The sequence below is a fragment of the Miscanthus floridulus genome, chromosome 7 (genome assembly GCF_019320115.1).
Source record: "Miscanthus floridulus cultivar M001 chromosome 7, ASM1932011v1, whole genome shotgun sequence".
In the NCBI taxonomy this organism is placed as follows: domain Eukaryota; kingdom Viridiplantae; phylum Streptophyta; class Magnoliopsida; order Poales; family Poaceae; genus Miscanthus; species Miscanthus floridulus.
In genome coordinates, this window is record NC_089586.1 from 129,713,090 (window position 1) to 129,730,327 (window position 17,238).

The following is a 17,238-nucleotide window of genomic DNA, read 5'->3' on the forward strand; positions in this document are numbered from 1 at the left end:
TTCACCTTCACCCATCCTTCCGGGGATTGTCTTTGTGTTGCATGAACACTAAGGGCATGTTTAGAACACGAGAAATACATGTTTCTATGTTTTTTCTGTAAAATTTCTGTATTCCAAACAGGTCTTGAACAGCCGTTGATTTTTGCCTTAGGCAAGTGTTCCTGAATAGTCGTTGATTTTTGCCTTAGGCGAGTGTACTGTGTAATATTTGTTAGCTGGTGTTACCTGAGAACATTAGTGAGAGGATTTATATGTACATAATATCCATGTGTTCTTTAGTATTTAATAAGTGTGTGGTCAACCTATATTTTTATATAGTTTTGAATTGAAAAATGGAACCTTTATTAGTTTTTCTCTTCACGGTTAATCATTAAGATGATAAAATTTGAGTGTCAAACGACATTTGAGGGACAAAAATGGCTATTCCAAGTAGTACATAGCCTAGGATGTCAACTATGCTCTGAAGCATGTCTGGTCTGTTTGGTTACTGTCCTGACAGGCAAATGCCTACCAAACAAATCTAAACCACCGGGCACTCAAAATTGAGGGTCTGGATTGCTCCCTCGCCGGCAATAAACCAAACAGGCCCGTCTAGCATGATCAGCACGCACGCGGCATGAACAAGTGCTACACAAGATTACATGAACCCTCACACCGAGCTGTTCAGACAAGACAACTAGAAGATGTCATCAACGTAACTGCATTTGCAATATAGCTTTCCTTTCTTTTTCATTGCACTGTTGATTTACAGTATATAATTTACACAATCTATAATTGGGGAGAGCCTGCTAACATTGCCTCTATCCCTCCTTACCACCCTTGGGTGAAAACATTGATTTCATGTTGCCCTACAAAGAATCATTTGCCCCGCTTTAAAAGATACGGCTTTTTCTAACTATAAGGGCGGAATCCCATCCCAACCCTAACAAATACCTATATGAATTTTACAAAAGCTAGCTGAAAAGAAAAGATAACTAAACAAAGGCACACATGGGGTAGAAAGGATAAAAAAAAATATACAACAAATCAAGAAATGATCTGACAAGATATCTAGCAGCATAATGCTCGAGACTTCACAAGCCCTAATCCTGTAAAAACTGGAAGGCAGGGTTCTTGAATAGCTCATCAGCCGGTTTGATATCCATGAAGTCCTTCTCCTGCATTGAGTTGGTGATATCATCCACCGAGAACGGGATGCTGCATGAAGACCGAGATTGTCATATTGATCATAATCATCAAAGCAATATAACAATCCCACAGTTTAATGAGATGGTACTTAATGTTACCTTGAATTATCATCTAACAAGAATGAACCGCTTTCAGCACTGTTAGAATCCTCTGTCATTAGCACCCGCATGTTACTAAGAACCTGAAACATTAGATGGTCCAGTTACTTTTATTTTCCCTTACCGTGTAAAAATATCCAGCACAGGCAGGCAGCGTTACGATTTTTTAACAAAAAAAAGAAATCACATCTACTGTTGACTATTGAGCAGTGAGTTTCAGCATATATCAATTCCATACAACTAGGGAATTTGAAGTTCTATACTTTACCCAACAAATAGAACTTCGACAACAAATAAGATTGCAGATATAATGGTGAAGCTCTTCAGAAAAAGGAACTCACGTCTGATGAAACACTTTGGGTATTATACTTGTCATCCCAGTATTGTGTACATATTCTGTACAGTTGTTGAACACTCAAGATCTACAAGCATAGATAATAGGACATGTATTAGAAACAAGATGCATCTATACTCTGCAAGTGAAAGAAAGTAGAGAGAGAACAATACGAGAGATTCAACATTTAAATGTATGTTTGAAGAACTAAGAATTTACCGGACATAGGTCATTGACTATCTCATCATAAGATATCCTGAACTTCTGGAATATGACCTGAAACGATATTAGAAATGTATCAATACACGAGTTTGCCTCTTAAAAAGGGAACAACAGTTTAAACTCAAGATCAAACAACAGAAATTGTTGTGTCTGTCTCCTGTCCAAACTATGAATATGAAACTTTAGTACATCCAAAGATAAGAACACGACTGATCCCAGAATTGTATCCAGAATCTCAGTGTGAATATATTAGAATGCAAATTTGGTAGAACTGGTCATACCAAAAATCCAACAGCCTGTCTGATATGCTTGAGCTCATCCCATGAAGATGCTGCATACTGTAACCACAAAACTTCAGTCATTAATCAATAAAATAAAATAAAATAAAATAAAATAAAGCAAGCCATGCACACAGAAAGCGGATCACCTCAGTTGTTGCTTTTGCACACCACAACTCCAACTCAGCTAGACCAGCCTTGACATACTCTCCATTGCTGAAGGAGCAACACTCCCGACGAAGCAATAGACTGCAGAACAAAACCGTACAACCATTGACCACGCTAGTTTCCACAAACATAGAAGTCAAGGCACTGAAAGATAAGTGCACCTGTTGAATAGCTGTACATTGATGTACGAAAAAATCTGGGTAAATATTTTCTGAGCTAAAACCAGGGGCACCTGAGGATAAACAAAGCAACAGTAAACACACATCCAGCAGATCAGCACAAGTGAATGATATGGAAACAATGAGACAAATACATGGTTATCTTGCAGTATCTTCAAGAGCTTATCCAAGCTTTCAATAATTTTCTGCCAGTGATTGCTCTGACTCTGAGATTGACCGGATAATCGCCCAGAAACTCGCAACATGCTAGCTTTCATTGTTCTTGGGGCCTTGTGATTAAAAGAAATCAAGGGTGATAAACTATAAGTCTTTTTGGGCCACATGTTTAGAACCAAATGTTAAATATGAATTTGTCAACAAGCAGTAAACAAATTAGAGAGGATACGTTACCTGGATACATAGCGAAATCAAAGATGATAATTCCTTTTTAATATTGTCTCGGACGATTCCATATATCTTCTCCACATAAGCAGTTAGCTGCTGCTTGAAAAGCAGGGCAGGATATTTGGCCTCAACTTGGCGCACAACATCTGTTGCTTCAACATGCATGTTGGCAAAAGATGCAGAACGCAAGCCCTAGACAAATGGATTTATGTTATGCCATATTCCCCAACTCATTAATTCAGTTTTCAAGCTGCAAAGGTCAGTAGCGTACTTGGGCCATTCTGCCAAATAATGATGTTGGCTGAGGAGGTTTCTTTCGTGAAACGCTACCAGGAGCACCAGCAGCCTTGAGACTTCTCTGCAGTAGGAACAGTAAGCTGGATGTATTGGAGAGCCAGTAAGCAAGGTTGTCATTGTCATCCTCGTTCTGCATCAAACACTGGACAAAGTGAGTCTGGCAGAAAGAACAAAATAATAAACTTGCCACTTGTAAAACTCAAAACACTGTAACTGGCTTCCAAAATCATAAAAGAACATAGCAGCAGCCTCATTTAAAAACAAACATGATTAACAACAGTGAAGTGTGTCATGGCTTATCTCTTCTGTAAACAACACAGGTGATTTAGATCTCTACATTAAGACTTGACATAATATGCCCATTTTTCAACATCTGCATTGTTCCATGCGGAGAGTAAATCTTATCTTTATCACCAAAGGTGGAAAGGGCAAAGGGATGGCTTGTTTATTTTCTTAACGGTCAATTTTGGTACTTTTGTTTCAGTATCATGACTAAATCTCCAGTGCCAGATTACCTCGATTGCAGATCCTATTAACTGAATGAGACGGTCAAAAACGCTAGTCTTCTCTGCCTCGAATGATTTCCAATGAAGAAGACATTTGTATATGGTAATAGCAGCAACTGGCTTCCCTGCGCAATATCCAAGGTTTTTCCCTACACAGTCAATGAGTGCATCCACGTTTTCCTACAAAAAAAGATAACCTTCAGATAACCATGTTTACACAAGCAATTTAAACACAAAATTTTGGCGACATACAAGTTGCCTGTCAACACAAGATTTCCTCATCTTAGGATCACCATTCCCATATTCCTTAATAGCAGGAGGTGCACTTTGGGGTTCCTGAAAAGTTATAATTGAGAACAAAGATTATGAGCATAAATGAAAGTTCAAGAGACAAAAGGTAGATACTAAGATGGAAAAACTTCAAACCTTGTGCTCTTCAACCTCATGATAGCCGTTCTCCAAATTCTGAATAAAAAAGAAAACGGAAGAATTGAGTAAAGAAAAAAAAAGAATTTCAATAGTAAGAACCATCATTTTCCAATCAATCCATTACATGTACCTTTGGAGCAATTGGAATTGACAAATGTTCAGACATGCTCTTGACTGGCGTGCTTAGCAGCGCTTGTCTTTGCACTTTCTCCTCAGATTCCATGGTGGATATTTTCTCTTGAAGCCTGAAGCAGAATAATAAAAGAAACATGTCCAGTTTCCCGCTAAAGAATTTAAGTAAACAACGTGTAACCTAAAACATACTCCAGAAAATGTCAAATCTATCGTGCAGTGACTAGGAAAATAGAAAACCTTAGCATTGCCATGTTCAAGTCAACGATTTTAGTCTCGGCATCCATTGCCTGTTTGAGCCTATCCTCACTGATTTTGCTTGTTTCTTGATATTTCTTCTCAGTATCATCGATCTTCTTTTCAAGAGAACTGACCAAAGTCTGTAGCATGGCAGAAAAAGTGACATAAACATAAGCATGGACAAAAACTAATAGAACTGAAATGTAAAAGGAAATGGTGTCTCCTGGAAAACATAAAAACATTCAAATAATTCTTATGTTCAGGTCTCACCTTCAGTTTGTCATTTTCATCTCTAAGCTTATTCATTAGCTCTGTATCTATAACAGGGACCTCTTTAATAACTGGAGCTAGCTCTGCAGCCTTTTTGGCTGCTTCCCTCTCCTGTACTAGTATTTCTTTTGTTTCTTTGTACTGTTGTTGCACCTCCTGCAATGCAGCTTGCAACTTTGCATTTTCTTGTGATTTAGCTTCCTCGAGATCAGCCTACAGCAAACAAGAATGCACCACATACATCATCTATCCTATAAAAGTAAATTACAAATCTACACATTTTACTGTTATTAACAGAATAAAACAACCCTCTAAATATTCAAATAAGTTTGATTATTATCCCAGAAATTAATGCAACAATTGTAGAAAATGATATGACCAGCAGCCTTTTCAGGCAACGTCATCAAAGAAGACTTGAACAAGAACCCTTCATGTACTTGAACAAGGAGGAAAAAATTTGGAGCATGTACGTGGTGACAACTGCAAACTTTACTATATAAAACTCACTCGCATGCGCTTCTCCAACTGTAGCCGCACGTAAGCTCCTCAACTTGCTTTTCAAGTTTATTTTTGGCAGCTTGCAATGCACCAGTTTCCGGGCAGCCTGATACAGTAATATGAGCAAGAAAACGGTGAGTTGAGATGAGAAATAGTATATGTATATGCTACAGAAATAGCATTGGTAGAACAAAATTGCCTGTCACCCAGTGTGCTTGAACTTACCATTTTGAGCTTACGGAGCTCCTTTCTAGCAACCTTCCCTCTCCAGGCACACTGTGTAGTAATTGCAGCTTTCTTTGTTCTTGAATAATGCAATCTTGCCAAGAATTGACGGCAGCGACTCTGGAATAGAAATATGAATATACACAAAGGTCAGCAACATTTGGCCTTAACTATTGATGGGAGATAACAAGGATCATCACCTATACAATGTACATGTTACTTCATCAAGATATGTATCATGTTTTTAAGAAATATTGTGGCACAATCCAATTATATAGAAAGGGTAAGTGTGCAGCCGGTCGATATCGTGGCAGGTACACATTAAAACGAGGAGAATGGAAGCATGTGTGTCAATTCATATTGATGTCTTCATTACAAACAAAGCCATAGATGCAATTTTCTCATTAAAAAAATGCATTATATGTCTGATTGTATCGAAGACAATATTAAGAAAACCAACTTTCACAAATTTTAATGGCTTCTCTAGCTTCCTACACAGGAAAAGATCCAGCCACCAATCATGTAAGAACTTAGAACTGCTCTTGGATATTCAAGCAGTAAAGTTAACATTGTATGTTTCAGAGTGGCCATTATATCCTAAATATACCAGTATCAATTTGTCATAACCGTTCTTTCCTTGTAGTAGTCCATTGCTTGTCGCCCAATATGAGCATGATTGGTTTCTTTGTCATATTACCTGGATGATGATTGCAGCTCTTGTTTGTCTTCTGAAGTGGAGCTCTTTACGCGCGCACATACCACGCAATCCTGATTGAATGGTAACTGCTGAAGCAGAAAGCTCATTGTATGCTTTTCTGGTAGTATACATACGGTACCAAGTCTGGATCTTGAGTGAAGCAGCTTCTCTGCGGAGGTTGTGATAAACTCTTCTTGCAAGCTCACCTATAAAGAATTAAGCAAAACCACATCAAAGGAGCTTCATGGGAAAAAAAATAGATTGGTTAATATAACAAATAGAACAAAATAAGCTCACCGCGACAAACTGTCTGGATTTGTAAAGCTGATCTTCGCAATGCAATGAAACTCTTCTGTGCCAAGAATGAACGTACTTTCCTCTGAATCATGCTAGCTGAACGCCCTAACACTTCATTTCTACGAGCATCAAGTTCAGCCATCTGACCAGCACGAAGGAATACTTTTGTCTTGCCAATCTAGATTATCATATTTGCAAAAGACATACAGCTTAGTAGTTAGTACACACATCAAAGAGTTCTTCACTGTATGGCTGAAAAGATAACATAATACTAGGTGCCAAAACAGAAGGTTCAGTCTGAAGGGACGATCTAATTGGGCGTACCCAGTGCAGAGAGCTCCCGCTCTGTGCGGGGTCTGGGGAAGGGTGTCAGTGACAAGCCTTACCCTCGCCTGTGCAATGCGAGGAGACCGCGACTCGAACCCGGGACGATCTAATTACTATTGATATTTTAATTTCACATGTTTTATATAAAATTTTGTGGCTCTCGATGAGTTCCATCACTAGCCTACCCCAACTTACATGGATCAAAAGGCTCAGTCATGGGTAATTGTATTTTAAATATCTTCAATGTTCAATGGCAGGTCCACAAATATATGTATAGGATTGATATTCTAAAGAAAGTTACAAATGTCTCACTATCTAAGAGTCCCTTTGGAAACTTTGGTGCATATACTTCAGAATCATGCAAGGTAGGATCACTGCAGTATACAAAGGCACAAATGTTTTACCTCTACCAGTCCTAAATTAAGTACTTCTGAAGTTCAGGTAAACTAAAAAAAAGAGTTTACAAAAAATATTTTACTTCTAGTTCTACAAATAAGTACTCCCTCTGTCCCACAAGAGTGACTGGGTTTATAGAAAATATTAGCAACATTTGTATCTCCAAATAAGTTTATTATGAAAATATATTCAACGATTCATATAATAATACTAATTATGCACCATAAATATTAATATTTTCTTATATATATTTGGTCAAAGCTGAAAATGTTTGACTTATCAGGAAGTGAGAATGACACTCTTTATGGGACGGAGGGAATACTTTTGAAGTTCAGATACACTACACAAGAGTTACACAAATTACCTTTCTAATCATTGATGAGACTAGAAAGTCTAATTATCAAGTATCAAAAGCCACATATCAACAGTGCTGAAGCCTATATGATTTACAGATGTAGAATTTAGATTTTTTTAATAACATCCATTACCTGATAACCTTGAAGATCTACCTTGTCTAACAACCTCCTTACAGCACTGACCTCATCAGAACTACAACAGTCGCAACAAACCAGATCAACATTTAGGCCTATAAATAAAATTAAGAACACAGTACAATATGCACATGTGATTCACCTTCCACTCAAAACATCAGGCGCAAGAATACCAAAACGGTCTATGAACTCGTAGAATGTTCTTCTGGTCGGATATCCGGCACAGCTAATCCTAATCGCCTCCATAACTCCCTGAGGCAAGCCAATAATAGTACCCCAATAATGTAAATACTAACCTGCAAGCCAAAAGAAAATACTAACAGAAAATCTTACTCCGCATCTGAGTTGCTGAAGAACGTTCTGGTTCTCAAAAATTGCAGGCTTCAATAAATTATTGGGTTTTACACAACGGATGTAGTGTGGCTCAGTTGAACTCAGAGTTTCCAACAGAGATTGCAATTGTTGCTGCGTTTATGTCACGAGCAACAAAAATATTAAGACTTGATCTCAACTGAAATCACATTGAAGCACTGAGAGGAAGCCATTTATTCACCTTGAACCTAGAACCAATGGATGAAAACTTTGAAGATTTTGAGGAATCCTCAGATAGAAGAGGGAAAAGGCCTGAAACAAATGCGCATTTTGAAGCACTCAACAGAGCCTGATGCTCAGCAACAACATAATCTTTGTTCTTGTCCAGAAATAATTCCGTTTGATAGGTGACCTACACAAAACCACGCTTTCACATCAGGGTTGGTACTATGAATGCTGTGAACCAAAAAAAAATGCAAAAGCAATCCATACTTACATCTCCTGCATAATGGCATATGGTAAAGTCTGACCGAGATAATTTTGGCTTAGCAAAGCGCTTGTGATTTTTGAAAGTTTGATACAATTTCTGAGCAAATGTCTCATGTGTCGATCTCGGCAACATACTGTAACACAATTGCAAATGCAGACAGGTTAAAAGTTATTAGATAGATTAGAGTCCTATACAATTGCAAAATGGCAACTAAAAAAAGGAATATCATCAAACGTCCATACCAAGCTTCATCTAGAAGGGCAATAATTCCACCAGGTTTCTGCAAAGGAAGAATCAAGTACTTAGGTGAAACAAAAAAAAATTACAGCAAAACAACAAGACCAATAAGTTTAAGTACTTTGCTAAATGTCTAATATCTTTTTCTATTGGTAGTGATGATGGCAAGCTTTCGAGGAGAAAAAAGGATTGAATATCTTGAATTGGAACTTAAGGATCAAAGCAGCATCGGCAATGTTTGCTTGCTAAGCATACAGTCATTTACTGGTTGTCTTCCATAGCATATACGCTCTCATCTGAGCATTTGATGATGCAGTTGGATGAAACCATCCGCAGGGAACATGCAATATTTTAACAATGTGGTGCAGGATGTGAACTTAGTGTCACTAGTTCACCAAATTAATGCTATTTTGATTTCATAAAAAAATTAGAAGTATAAAATAAATAGCAAACAACTACTCAAAACATCGTAGAAATCAAAGAAAACTACCTTGTCAATGAGATCAAGAACATCCTGGTTATCAATGAACTCAATGTAACTCCAATTAATTTCTTCTTTGGTGTACTCTTCCTGTTCCATCTTAAACACATGCTGCAGGAAGCAGAAATACAAAGTTAAAATCTACTTCAGAAACCACGAAGAAATGAAACCATGAGTGGCACCAGCTAAGAAGGCTCCACAAACTTGCCTGATTGAAGTGTTGCTGGAGCTTTTCATTTGTCAGGTTGATACAAAACTGCTCAAAACTGTAAAATGCATGTGAGATGATGAGCACTGCAAATATACCTTAAGAAGTAATAAGAAAAAGGGATTAAAAAATGTGTGTTGTGTATGTGTTAGGGGGGGGTGCTAAGTATAGGGAGAAGAAGAAGGACCTACACATGGTTTTTATTGACTTGGAGAAGGCTTATGATAAAATACCAAGGAATGTTATGTGGTGGGCTTTGGACAAACATAAAGTCCCAACGAAGTACGTCGGGCTCATTAAGAACATGTACAACAATGTTGTGACTAGAGTTCGAACAAGTGATGGAGACACGGATGACTTCCCGATTAGGATAGAACTACATCAAGGGTCAGCTTTGAGCCCTTATTTGTTTGCCTTAGTGATGGATGAGGTCACAAGGGACATACAAGGGGACATCCCTTGGTGTATGCTTTTCGCAGACGATGTAGTGCTAGTTGATGAAAGCCGAACAGGATTGAATCAGAAACTGGAGTTATGGCGGGAGACTTTGGAGTCCAAAGGTTTTAGACTCAGTAGAACTAAAACTGAGTATATGAGATGTGACTTCGGCACTACTATTCGGGAGGAGAAAGATATTAGTTTGGAAGGTCAAGTAAGGTCAAGTAGTGCCTAGGATGGATACCTTTCGATATTTAGGATCAATGCTACAGAGAGACGGGGATATTGATGAAGATGTTAGCCATAGAATCAAAGCAGGGTGGATGAAGTGGCGGCAAGCATCTGGTGTCCTATGTGACAAAAGGGTACCACAGAAGCTAAAAGGCAAGTTTTATAGGACGGCGATTAGACCTGCTATGTTGTATGGTGCAGAATGTTGGCCTACGAAAAGACGACATGTTCAACAGATAAGTGTCGCGGAAATGCGTATGTTGCGTTGGATTTGCGGTCATACAAGAAGGGATCGAGTTCGGAACGATGATATACGTGATAGATTAGGGGTAGCACCAATTGAAGAAAAACTTGTCCAACACCGGTTGAGATGGTTTGGACATGTCCAACGGAGACCTCCAGAGGCACCGGTGCGTAGTGGAATCCTAAGCCAGGATAGTAACATGAAGAGAGGCAGAGGAAGACCGAAGTTGACTTGGGTAAAGGCAATAAAAGGAGACTTGAAAGGATGGAATATACCCAAAGACTTAGCCTTAGATAGGAGTGCTTGGAAGACAACTATTCACGTGCCTGAACCTTGACTACTTCTGCTGGGTTTCAACTCTAGCCTACCCTAACTTGTTTGGGACTTAAAGGCTTTGTTGTTGTTGTTGTCTGAGTCAATTTGCTGATCAGATTGAAACTTGGGGAAAGAAACCTTAGACATTGTAGTCAAGTCACCAGAACATACATGCATGTACCAGCAGAACTGTTTATACTGACTGTTCAACTAATAACAAACCAAAGTTGTCACAGCAAATCCATGGACATACAAAACAGTAAGTTCACACCAATCATCACTAAAAAAAAGGGGGAATACCCTGCATTCCTCATGTCTCACTTGTGAAAGACTTTCGTTCAAGTTATATTCTTGCCATGTACTATCCAAGATTTCACATTAAAAAAAAAGCTAGCAGCTTGTAATGTTAAAGAAAAGGTCCAGGAAGAATGTGAAGACGCTAGGAGCTATTGTGGGAACTTCCGTTAGCACATTAAGTTACTTCTTCAGAACATGAGATATATATATTTAAGCCTGCTGTCAAAGAAGACTATAGATTTCATCAAAGATAAATTGCGCCCAGCTTCGGCGCTTCCCAACTAGCTGGCCAGCCTATTGACAGTAAAACACTCAGCATGCAACCAATCATCAAAGCATACCAATAAAGCACCTGTTTGTCTTGAAGCTTTCAAACCCATAGATATCCAGCACTCCAATTAAGCATTTCGAGTTGGGGTCTTGGCCAATAGAGTTGTTGATTTTATTCACAAGCCTAAGATCAAAGGTCATTTGCCATATCAGTGTCAGTGGAAACATATGAAAAATAGCCATGAAGCTCCTTTTGAACAAGAACAGCAGACAGACAGTGCAAAATGTTGAAAGACTCACCAATCAAACAACCGTGAGTACACAGTCTTAGCAAGTGCATCTCTACTTCCCTTGGCAGCTTCAGGATCCAAAGTTTTTACTATATTCTCATCGCGAGTCACAATAATGCGCTGACACAACGAATCTTTTAAAGCTTTCTCATCACACCTACAATACCAAATTTGGAGCTCTTGTCAACCAGCATAACCATGTAGGAGTTTCTAAAATCTTAGAACTAGAAAAGAACATACATGAAGAGCTCAGCAGCTGTCCTCAAATGAAAAAGAGATTTTTCATCTTTAGGCTTTGATGAATCCCCATCATCCCCTTCTGCAAACTCGACGTTCCCCAAGTGGAGAATAGCAGCAACAACCCGAAAGATTGCTTCCTAGATGAAACACAACCATGTGGTCAAGGGTAAGCTCCAACTGATTTTTCAAGGGAGAAAGTACCACCAGTCATTAATCAAATGTGTACCTGTTCTTCAGAACTGATTCCGATAATGTCCATAGCCTTCCTAGTTTCAAGGTACTCTTTAGATTCATCTAGGCCTTCAAGCTTAATGCAGTTGGACTGATTAAGGTAGTGAAATGTGCTGGGATCTCCGAGTTTGTATCTCTCACGCTCCTGATAGATGAAAATTGTAACATTTAACCACAATCTTCTTGCTAACGGGAAATATGATATTTAAATTTTAAATGGAAAAACAGGTATGGTATATTATTGTTACACTACAGGCAAGGCATGAAGCAGAATATGATTACAGAGTGTACAGTTAATGTAAATAAGTCCTATCAGAAAAGCGCATGGGCAGGGAAGGCCGGAAGGGACAGTACCTCAGGAGGGGCAGCACATATCATGTAGAAACAATGGTAGTTTCTCTCTGGGTCAGATATTTGACAGACACGGGATCTCTCAAGAAGATAAGTTCTTACGGCAGCTCCTGATATTTTCCCTTTCTGATCAAACTGGATCTCAACAAATTTACCGAAACGACTGCAGTAATAGCATCAACAGCAAAGCTGTTTAAGTGGCAAAAATCGCTACCCACAATATTAACCAAGATGGTCGTGTAGAGAAATGCCTCTTACCTTGAATTATTGTTTCTAACAGTCTTTGCATTTCCAAATGCTTCAAGAACAGGATTGGACTGTGATAGGAATATAATATGTGTTATTCAGTCAAACAAGAACATAATGGTCATGGGCATAGTTTTTCGGAACTAGGCGTCTAAGAAATTATCACCTGAAGGACTTGCTTCTCCACAGTTCGCCCTTCGGAAGCAGCCTTCCCACCCATGTAAGCAAGATAGCGCATGATCATCTTGGTGCTTTCCGTTTTACCAGCACCACTTTCTCCACTTACAAGAATCGACTGGCTTATTCCTTCATTGCGCATCAATCTACAACAGTAGAGTAATCAAAGATATTCTCCTCTCAGTCAAACTCGAAAGGTAAAAATGGAGATAATGACAGTGAATTTCTTTTATGGAGAGTACTTGTTAAGCTATATATAAGTATAAACCACCCATAAACTATCAACATATACCACAATGAACCTACCTATATGCAACATCCGCAACGGCAAAAGGATGAGGGCTTAATTCACCAAATTCCGCCCCTTTATATTGCTGCATCATCTGAGTGTCGTACAGATGGGGCAGTCTTCGGAAAGGATTTACAGCAATCAAGATATTCCCAGTATATGTCTGGTTTAATAATGAATAAGTTAGAAACACGTGTCCGAAAATGCATGGCCAGCTCAGTTAACAAGTAGCCGTGGAGAATATATGGAAACATATAGTTAGGCTATACGGTTATTCTAATAACTTACATAAATTTCATTCATATCATATCTAGATTTCAAATTCTGAAGAACCCCAGGTTCATGCAGATAGGCAAGCTTCGTCATGTCATCGACTCCGCATGGCGCTTCCTCGGGATCCTTAGCGTGGACATTAGACGCTTTCGCCGTAACCTGAACAAAGGGCCAGGTTTCAACTCAGTGTGCATGCCATTCGTAACTGTTAAGTGTCTTGCCTATTATAGAAGGTTGCCTCAGCTTGGGCGCAGCCCTTCTTAACCGTTTGCCTTTTACAAGCCTAGCACTAACCCGAAATTTGCCAAAAAGCAACATACCGTCTTTTCATTGGAACACTTGACCGTAACCGTGTCCCCATTGACTTTGACGACCTCCCCATCAATCCAGGCGACGTCGGGGTCCTGGACCCAAACTTGGGATCCCACCGCAATGGAAGCTTGCACCGCCTGCAGGAAACACAGATTGACATTAAAGGATAGTCGCACGCGTATTATACGAGAAGAAAGACAAAACATAAAATGCCGAGGGCTGATGCATCCAGATGCCCGCGTAGCGGCTAAATATGGCAACCATAGGCACTAGGTTGAGTCCACCGCCCATTCGGTGGCGTGATGTAGTTGTCCTGGGAACGCCGATCAGGAACGTTAGCAAAGCACCAGTCAACGCCCGTGGCACTAGAGTTCGTCAGAAATGGAACCCTCATTTCTCAGACTCAGACGCCGTCCAGATCTCCATGACAACGCTTGGAGCGGGGAATGGGTCTCCATTAGCACTCCAGATTTTTTTATTGGAGAAAGGATAAACCGCCGTCAGCGGGCTGCCGGTTTAGGGTAAACACGCGCGGTGAGACAATGTGTGCGTGCCCGTGCACGGACGCCGGAAGCTGCTCCCGGATCTCACGCGCGAGCCAGCGCCTGAATCGAGCACCAGCACGCGGCGAGCAAATCCGCGGCAAGCCGGGAGGGGCAGAGATTCCGAGGCGCAGTGGCCCGGAGCAAAGCGAGAAAGGCAGGGAATCCGAGCGAGCGAGCGAAGGGCGGGCGTCCTTACCATCACAGCAGAACAGCCCAAGCCCGGGCGGATCTCGGCTCCACGTCGGCCTGGCAGAGGACGGAGGCGGCGACGGCGACGGCGACGGCTGCTGCGCCGGAGAGGCTTCCCTCCTCCGAGGTGGCGGCGCGACGAATTCGGCTCGACGGACGGCGTCCGGCGGCGAGGCGCGGGAGGAGGAAGGGGGCGCGCCCTTGTGTGTTGTTCCACGATGGTTTGGTTTCCTTCCTCTCTGGCGGAGCGGAGGTAGTATGAAAAGGTAGGGAACGCAGCTGAGTAGAAGGAGACGCTTTTTTTTTCCTCGTCTGTGTCTCCTTTTGCTTCCTCCGCTCTTCGTTTACTTCCTCCCTACTCTGCGCCGTTTCGCCCGGGTCTTTTGGCAGCCCGTTCGTTTGATGGTGGCTCGTCGTAAATGATCCTAAATTTTTAGTTGGAATAATATTTTTCTCTCACGTAAACCAGCCAGCAATATTTCTTCACGAACCAGCAATGATACGAACCAGCCAACCGAACAGGCTGTGGGCTTTCCCTTTCTCCGTTGTGGATTTCTTTGCGGGTTTGGGTTTTCTTCTCTAGCCTGTAAATGGGTTTTCTTTACAAGAGAGATTAGAGATGCATGGAGATGGAACTCCTTCCTAAATGAAAAATAGGACAATGCCATTTTTCCTATGGTGTGTCTCCTGCGTAGGTGACTGATGGTCGGTCATCTCCAACCTCGCGCCCACCCCCACCTGCTTCGTTGGCGGCCGCACCTTCTCCGTCCTCACGCCCCACCCCCGCCTTCTTTCTCCTCGCGCCCCACCCTCACCTGCCTCACCGGCAGCCGCGTCCTCATCCTCATCCTCACCCCCGCTGCTGCCCAACGCCACGCCGTGGCACGCTGGTCGCGGGAGCTCCGGAGAAACCCTAGCGTGCCTGTGGCGGCCATCTTCTTTTTTGCCCCTCCTTCCGTGGCAAGCTCCGGCCATGGACGCCCCCATTCCGACCTGGCCCGGCCGCCTCTGCCGCCACCAGGACCCTAAGCCGCCCTCTCGCCATCCCCACCGCTTGGTTGGCCTGCCTCTCCCCGAACCCTCTTCTAAGCTCGCTGGAGTTCGAGGAAGAAGAATGGGGCGCGAGCCGCCGGAACCCTAACGCCGGCGAGGTCTCCATCTTCGTCCTCGTTGTCGTCTTCTTCCTCTCCAGCGGGGCGCGGGCGTGTCGACTGACAGATGAACAAACTTCCAGTTGCTTGCGTTTGAGTAAATATGAGCATTTGATGTGGATGATTTAGGCCCTGTTTGGTATAACTGTTAAGGGATTTGGCTCCTCCTCCCAATAACCATAGCGGTAGTATTGATTAGTGTAGCGTGGAGCTATTTTGATTCAAAGGTGAAAATAGACTATGGAAGAAAAGAAGCTGGCACCGCCACAATTTCTAGCTCTACCGACTCTAAGCAGAGCTTGTGCGAGCTGCACCAAACATCCCCTTAGTAATGGTTTCTCCTCTAGCCTCTAGTGTCCTAACAAAGTTAGTATAAGAATTGTCAAAAACTTAAAGGGTTGTGTAAGAAAATATTTAAAGTATAAGACTGACAAGTAAGACAAAAGGTAAATAGGTGGAGGATGATAATGGCGGCTAAGATAGAAATCCATGCTAGATGGAATGCTAGGATGGTGATCAAGGAACGACATGTGGAGTGCTATAAAGAAGCTAAGTTTTAAAGATAGTTGCGCGAGGTGAAAAGCATAGTTATAACGTATATCCACGTGAAAGGTAGCATTGCTTTTCTAGTATAAATATGTTGTTGTTTTATGTGACATTTAATTATTTTGTCTTATTCTATCACATTCTTTCATACCTTAATATATTGATATTATTAGACAACTTATATTGTCGTGTTCTTTATTATAGCCGCGTAAAACATTTTTTTCTCCATACAACAATAGCACGATGTTCTGGATCATCGAATCCATGATTAAATGTTTACTAGTTTTTTCCTTCACGGTAATTCTTATTAGGCTAACCGACGACCACAAAGTCCCCGGAGAGCAACAACTAGAGAAGCTAGGCCATCTCAAGAGCTCACACTCATTCGCTCGACTAAACGGTGACTAGCCCCGTAGCCTCTCTGTGGCCGTTTACTAACGATTTCTCCTTTGTAGCATTCGACTCTTGCTACTCACGTCAACTGATGCCACCTAAACCTACCCATAAGTTCATACTATCGACTACATCCCTTGCTCTCCGATTCTTCATGAGGCCAGAGAACCACTCATCTTGACGTGTACCAGAAATTAATAATCTGCAACGTGGTATAGTTCCACAATATGTGCGACTGAGATGAATTTGTTACTCCTTCTAAAAATTGAGATTGTTCGAGCGACAATCCCAGACGATTATATATGTATATCATCATTTTGTTTCATGAAGCTAAAAAGCTGTCCGTTTGAGTGCAAGCCGTTGTAGCAAGAACAAAGAAGTGCCCTCCAAAGAAAAGCGTGATAACTGGTACCGGTGAGACCAGATATGACACTTGTATTTCCTTTGAAATCTAGATAAAATTTATTTTGCTATAATAGGTCCTCCATCTCTGGTACAGGTACACACTCCACTATTGACCCCATGAGAAGGTATGGAGCAGAACTAATGTCGAAGTCATCTCTACAAAAACCCTTCTATCCTTGCTCGTCAACTCTATCCCATTTTATATTCTTGCTAGCCTATAGTGTCACTTTTAAAGACCTATTTGGCTATACCCGTACGTAGCTTCATCCATGTTGCGTTGGCTGTTTACTGGTGGTGGAAATTATATCTCAACACATATGGATCGAACATACATAGGATTGCGGACAAACGAGCCATAATTCCCGTGAAGCTGTATCATCATCTATCATTGATATACTATAGTTAATATAGTAATTGTTGC

General features: G+C 41.1%; 1 pseudogene; it reads right to left on the reverse strand.

Annotated features, from left to right (window-relative positions):
- Positions 1–684: 684 nt before the first annotated feature.
- Positions 685–14,633, reverse strand: LOC136467951 (myosin-6-like; annotated as a pseudogene).
- Positions 14,634–17,238: the final 2,605 nt, after the last annotated feature.